Source organism: Muscardinus avellanarius, assembly GCF_963383645.1.
Source record: "Muscardinus avellanarius genome assembly, chromosome: 4".
Lineage (NCBI taxonomy): Eukaryota > Metazoa > Chordata > Mammalia > Rodentia > Gliridae > Muscardinus > Muscardinus avellanarius.
This window is the reverse complement of record NC_137789.1, coordinates 37004453-37012020: the sequence shown is the minus strand read 5'-3', so window position 1 is coordinate 37012020 and position 7568 is coordinate 37004453.

The following is a 7568-nucleotide window of genomic DNA, read 5'->3' as shown; positions in this document are numbered from 1 at the left end:
CGGAGCATCAACTCCTACTTCTGAGATCTCTGTGGTGGGAATTTTGCAGGCTTAGACGTCATACCTTCTTCAGGGAAGATTGCTTCTGCTTCTGCCAAGAGCCAGGGCTGCTGCCAGCCCGCACCGCGAGCTCTTCTGGAGCCTGGGCTCAGTGCGTGGGGCTTGGGCTGGGCTCGCTCTCCTGCCTGATGGTCCTATGGCTAACCGGGACAGTGGTCAGTTAGCACAACCTCATCCTAAGGTAGCCATGTCCCCCGGCTTGCTCACCCTGTCTGACTCTCATTTCCTCTGATCGTTTCCCCTTTTTGTGGAGAGGACTTCCTATTTCCTATAAGCCCAGACCGATATGACATAATGACCAGTAATGTGCTTTCTATAGACACAGATTTCCTTTCCCCACCCAAAATGTGCAGTATTTCTCATCTTTCCAAGGCCCACCCTGACCCAGACTAGCCCAACTCACTTTCTCTTCCCCCGGAACCGAATCCCTTTAGACATGTGTCTGTGTGTTGTCTCCTCTTCTTCCTTCTCTGCTTACCTTTGTTTTTATTTGATTTGTTTTTAGCACAGTTATTTACATGTTTCAAGGTCAACTAATGCTACAAGACTTGAAAAAAAAAAAAACAGCCCTCCTCTCTTCAGCCTGTCCCATCAGAGATAACTACTCATAACTGTTAGCTGATCTTTCTTTTTAGCATTTAGATCTGTGCTTCTAAATAAAATAAGAGTACCGTGCTGTTCCCTCTCCCCAGCAGTGCTAGGGATTGGTGTCAGGGTCCCTGTGCGCTATGGAAGTGCCCACCGCCGAGCGGACCCTCAGCCCGCTGCGACTCCTCGACTCCTTCGTTTTGAGCCATCCCCAGGACTTCTCAGAGAGGCTGGGGATTTAACTCTCCTTCTTCCCCCTTCCCACAGCATGCACAGATAGCCTTCCTCTCCCCTCGCCCTTCTTGTATGGTTACATCACTCTTTTGCTTAATTCAATTATCAATGCGCACTGAATTCTGACCATGTAGTGATCTCGAGAGCTCATGTATTAAATGGGCTACTTTGTGTTTCCTACACAACTTTTAATTTTCCTTGGGAATCACTTTTTCATTTGCTTAGTTTTCTATTTTACTTCTACCAGTTTGACCTCAAACCATCATTACTTAGTTCTTTCTCTAAATGTGTAAATTTGTGCTATCAGTTTTATCCTCTTGAACATCTAGAGCCTTTGGACCTTCTCCAGTCTGCCCTCCAGCCCTGTGGTGGCTCCCTCCCTCCCTCCCTCCCTCCCTCCCTTCCTTCCTAACTCCCTCCCTCCCTTCCTTCCTTCCTCACTCCCTCCCTCCCTCCCTTCTTTCCTAACTCCCTCCCTCCTTTCCTTCATTTTCTTTCTTTTTCTTTTCTTTTTTGTAGTACTGGGGATTGAACCCAGGGACATTCTACCTCTGAGCTCCACCCCCAGCCCTTTTTTTTTTAATTCTTTATTTTGAAATAGGGTTTCACTAAGTTGTGGACGGCCTCACTAAGTAGCGGAGGCTGGCCACAAACCCAGATCCTCTTGTCTCAGCCTGTAAGTACTGGGATTACAAGCTGAAGCTGTCCGTGAACCGCAATCCTCTGGTCTCAGCCTCCCAAATGCTGGGATTACAAGCGTGTGCCACCACGCCTGGCAGTTGTTTTTAATTTTTGTTTTAAAACATGGTCTCACTAGGTTGCCAAAAGTCTACATTACTGAGGCTGTCTTCAAATCTGTGATCCCCCTGTCTCAACCTTGCAAGTACTGAGATTACAGGTGTGTATCACCATGTTTGACTAACATTCCAATTCTTAATCCTCTGTATGTGAACTATTTTTCTCTGTGGACACCTACAAAATCTCCTTTGTCCCAAGTAGTGTGTGTGTGTGTGTGTGTGTGTGTGTGTGTGTGTGTGTGTGTGTGTTTACTGGAGATCAGACCCCAGGGCATTCTACTTCTGAACTATACTCCTATCCCTTTTTTATTTTTTATTTTTTGTTTTGAAACAGGGTTTCAACTAGTCTTGCTAAGTTTATGAGGCTGGACTCAAATCTGTGATCCTCCTGTCTCAGCCTCCCAAGTACTGGGATTATAGATGTACATGCCCAGCTGTCCCCAGCATTCTGAATTGTGTGTGTGTGTGTGTGTGTGTGTGTGTGTGTGTGTGTGTGTGTGTACTTGGGGATTAAACCCAGGGACATTCTACCTCTGAGCTACAACCTCAGCCCCATTTTTTTTTTTAATTTTAAAACAGGGTCTCACTAGGTTGATTAGTCTCGCTACTTGCTGAGGCTGTCCTTGAACCTGTGATCTTCTTGTCTCAGCCTTCCAAGTACTGGGATTACAGGCATGCACCACCACACCCAGCTCAGAAATTTTTTATGATATACTTGGGGGGAAAGTCTTACCTTCATCTATTTTGACAACTCAATTCTAGAAAAATTTTATCAATAATTTCCTGTTCTCTGGGTGTGTGCTCTTATCTCTTTGTAGAATTTCTATTATTTGGGTGCTGGAGCTTCTGGTCCCTCTCGCTCTCTCTTTCCCCTCTCTTCTCTTCCTTTTCTTTTTCTCTCCCTCTCTCCTCTAAATTGAACTCAGAGGAATTTTATCTCTGAGTTACACCCCAGGCCTTTTTAATATTTTATTTTGAAACAAAGTCTCACTCAGTTGTGGAGGGTCTCACTGAGTTGATGCACACTGGCCTCAAACCTGTGATCCTCATGTCTCAGCCTCCCAAATACTGAGGTGACAAGTGTAAGTCACTGCACCTGGCTGATCCTTTAATTTTCTTTGCTATATCCTATCTCTTTGACTTTTTGGGGGGGGGCAGTTTTACTTTTCCAGCCCTTCTACTGAATTTTTCATTTCATTTTTATATTTTTAATTTCCAAGGGCTTTTGTTGTTGTCAATTACAATCTGAAGGTCCCATTTCCCTGCATTCTGTTCCGTTTTCATGGCTGCAATTTTCCTCTAATCACTCTGAGGATATTAAATCTATTTTCTTGGAAATTCTCTTCCTCTTGAACAGACCCCATTTCTCCAGTTAGCTCTTTCATAGCTACACCTCCCAGCCCTATTTTTTATTCCTTATTTTTGAAACAGGGTCTCACTAAGTTGCAGAGGGCTTCACTAAGCAGAGGCTGCCCGCATACCTGCGCTCCTCCTGTCTCAGCCTCTCCAGGTCTTCACCAGTACTTGTCTGCTTATCCTTGACAGTGGAGACCAAAAGGCTCCCTTGAAGCTTCATTCTTCTGAGTGGGGCTCGCCCGCCATGAGCTTCAGTCGGGCCATCCTGCTGGGCTACTTCTGTGGATGAGCTTGACCTAAGTATCTTGTCTTGCCTTGGGAGTGAGCGGTTTCCCCAGAGACTCCTCCCTGCCTGCGTCCTGGAAGGTGAGGAGGGGGTGAGAACCCAGGAGCCTCAGCCCCAGTGAATCATCTCCTGAGCTTCTGACTTGCAACTCCAGTTGAGGGACTCATTGCTTGATATTTTTCAGAGAATAAATCTAATCTTCTGCCCCAATGGGATGAGCGGTTAAAAGACTACTCAGGGTGGAATAGGGCGGGGTTCTGCAGATATAGTTAAAACAGAGACCTCCTGAATTTCCTCACGATGGAACAGATGCTAAGGAAATTAAGACTGACATATTTCCTGGCTAAGCCCAACCTGGCTAAATTTACATCCATATATTCTCTGGCTTTTGTTTCTATAAATTCTCATTGTTTCTATGGGACCCTTCGAGAGCAATCTAGCTGCTTCTTCCCAGTTTGATCAAATTGCATAAAATTCCCTTTCCATTTTTTCATCATTTGCTGATTTTTTTTTAATGCGGGCAGGCAGTCGAATCCAGCCAGCCAGGATGTTTTTTTTTAATGTGGGCAGGCTCCCTGGCTTGGCTGCCAGTGCCGTAGCTACTTTTTCAATGGCTTTCAACGAATTCTCTTTAGTTTAATGCCAGTTCCCACCCAGTGCCACCAGTTCCCGAGACTTCAAAGGGTTTTGTGGTAGAAATGGTGCTGGGCTTGAGTTTCTTCATTACTAACTTAGGATTGGACTTTCTTTGGTCTGCTATATCAGTTAAAAATTACCCAGCTTTCAAAATTGTGTGGCTGTGTGGTCCTCTCCGCTTCTTACTGTCTGTGTGAGTTTCTGTTTAAAGACAAACTCGTCAACCTGTTGTAGGGCTGTGCTAAGTAGTAACATGAAGTGCCCAAGTGTTTTCTCCCTCTCCCTCTCCCTCTCTCTCAGCTTTTCAGCCTGGACTCTCATAGCCTCTTAGCAGCCGTGGACATGACTGAATACATTCTCTCTCCTTAAAAGGGACTCTTCTCTTGGCGTCTGCAACACCACACATTTTAGTTTTCTTCCTGCTCCTTGGATTTATCCTTCGAACAAGTGGCTTCCTCGGGTCCTGATCTCAAGCCAACCTCCATCCCTGCAGGAACTACTCTGTACTTACGGAATCTCACACTTTGTTCAGAGCTTCAGTATGGATCTCCCTCCAATTTCCCATCTTCTCTATTCAGTCACCGACTTATTTCCAGGCATGTTAAACCTAAAGTATACCAAAAAAATAAAATAAAATAAAAATGCCAGGCGTGGTGGCGCACGCTTGTAATCCCGGTGCTTGGGAGGCAGAGACAGGAGGATCGTGCTGGCTTAAGAGACCCTGTTTCCAAATTAAAAAAAGTATAAAATAGGTCTGGGAGTGTAGCCTGGAGATAGAAGGGCTTCCAGTACCACCAAAAAAACAAAAAAAAAAACAAAAAAAAAAACAAAAAAAAGACAAACCCAAAATTTGCAGGTTTCCTTTCCTCTAAATTTATTCTCCATTTCTTCTTCCTCACTTACTCATACATGCAAGCAGAAGTCAGAAAGTCATTCTGGTTTTCTCCCTTGTTTTTAACCCAGACACCTCACATATTAGCAAGTGTTCCTGACCTCCATAATGTGTCTTTTTGTTTGTTTGTTTGTTTGTTTGTTTGTTTTCTGTAATAGGATGGAACCTAGAGGCATCCTACCTTTGAGCTATAACCCCAGATATTTTTTCTTCTTTTTTGAAGGCAAGTCTCACTGAGTTGCTAAGGGCCTCATTAAGTTGTTGAGGTTGGCTGCGAACCTTTGATCCTCCTGTCTCAGCCTCCCAAATACTGAGATTATACGTGTGCACCATTATGCCCGGCCATGATGTGTCTTGAATATACCCATTTTCTCCACTTTTGCTGCCATCAACTTCTCTATAAACCACTCTCCTCTCTTTCCTTGACCTTGACAACAGTCTCAAAACTGGTCTCCCCAGTGTTTTGCAATTACTCTTCTGAAAGAGGATTAATATCCAGAATAGAGAAATAATTCAAAAGAAAACCTAACCAATAAATAGGCAGTTGAACTAAACATAGACCTCTCAAAGAAATGTAAATGATCAAAATTATAGAGAACAGGTTCAAAATCTTTAACCATTAAGAAAATGCGAATCAAAACTACACTGGCAATTTATCTCACTCTACTTAGATTGGCAGTCATCGAGAATATAAATAATAAATGCTGATGAGGATATGGAGGGAAAGAAACAATTACACACTGCTGATAGGACTGTAAACTAGTGCAACCACTATGGAAATCACTGTAAAGTTTCCTTGAAAGACTAGGTGTGGATCCACCATATGACACAACTATACCACTCTTTGGTATTGTGTGTGTGTGTGTGTGTGTGTGTGTGTGTTTCTAGGGATTGAACCCAGGGTTATTCTACCTTCAAGCTACATTCTCCAGCCTTATTTCACTTTTTATTTTGAAACAGGGCCTTACTATGTTGCAGAGGGACTCAAAGTTGTTGAGGCTCTACATTGTCTTTGGATATACAATATTTTTTTATTTTTTAGGGAGTTTATTTACCCTTTTGTTGCCTGTGCCATTGAAATCATATCCAAGAAATCACTGCCAATTTCAATGTTGTGAGGTTCTATGATCCAGATTTTCTTCTAAAAGTTTATAGTATTAAGATTTATATTTAGGTCTTTTATCTATTTTGAGTTAATATTTGTATATGTGTTAGGTAAGGGTCCAATTTTATTCTTTTTCATGTAATTATTATTTTTCAAAAATATTTAGTTAAAAGATTAGTATTTCCTCCACCAAATGTTCATGGAAACCTTGTCAAAAATAACTTAACAATATATGGAAGAATTTATCTCTAGGTTTTTATTTAACTCCAATGGTTTATATATCTGCCTTTAGAACAGTACTACACTGTTTCAATTATTGTAGCTTTATATGGTTTGAAATCAGAAAATATATATCTTCTAGCTTTGTTCTTTTTCAAGATCGTTTTGGGTATCTAGAGTCCATATTCCATATCAGGATAGATTTTTTCTGAAAAATAAATAAATGCATGATAGCTTCACCTAAAAAAAAAAAGAAAAGAAAAAATATTCTCTGGTAAGAAAGAAAGCAAAAAGAAATATTGAACTGTTATCTTTTAGTCATCAAAAGCTTGGTATCAGACAAATTAAACTGTTTTGTGAGATTATCATTGTTAATATTGGATAAATTGCTATAAAACTAGATGTCAACCACTAAGCCAAGCATGGGAAGGAGGGATGGGGAGGGAACGGGATGGGGATCTGGTAGGGGCTAACTGGGCAATGTGTGCATGTATGTCTACAAAAGTATTTTCTTTATACCATTATGATGTATGAATACATTGCACCAATAAAAAATAAAATTAAAAAAAAAGTTGAGGCTGGCCATGAACCTGTGATCCTCTTGTCTCAGCCTCCCAAGTACTGGGATTACAAGTGTGTACCACCATGCCCAGCTCGCTCTTTGATTTCTTTCCAAAAGAATTAAAGTCAGCAAACTACAGCGATGCATGCATATTCATGTTTATGGCAGCACAATTCACAATAGCCAAAGTGTAGACTAGGTATCTCTCAATAGGCAACGCGTGACTTTCAGGACTGCAGGGTTCGGGCATCTGTGGAACAGCTCCCTAGGAGGAGGTGAAGGCTTCTGTCACGCAGTCTCAGCCATGAGAGCTCCAGGATTTTGTGGGTGGTGCCCTCACGTCCAGGTTAATAGTCAGTAAACGGCTGAGGACAATCGTGTCTGGACGGCGATGTGAAGGAGCACCAATACCTTCCCTGTTGCGCCTTCTCTTGCAGCTGCCCCCAGGTGGTGCCAGTGAATGGGATGCAGCCCACAAGCATGAGGTAGAGGATGACCCCCAGGTCGCAGAGGTCTACCTCAGGGCTGTGTCACCTCCTCCTAGGGAGCTGCTCCTCAGATGCCCAAACCCTGCAATCCCAAGAGTCATGCGTTATCTGGGTCACAATCCACACCAGACCTGGCTGTCAGTGTCGAACAGAATGTTTAACAATGCGATGGCTATATACCTGCTGATCCAAAGCCACGTGGGCCACAGGGCAGGGTGCACCTTCCAGGCTGGGTCCAAGGTCTGGTGTGTGGTGCCACCTCCATCCCCAGCAGATCCATCACCTTCCCTCTGCTGCCCAAGAGGAGAACCAGCCAGCCCTACCTTCCTGTCTTCCGGTTCCTGT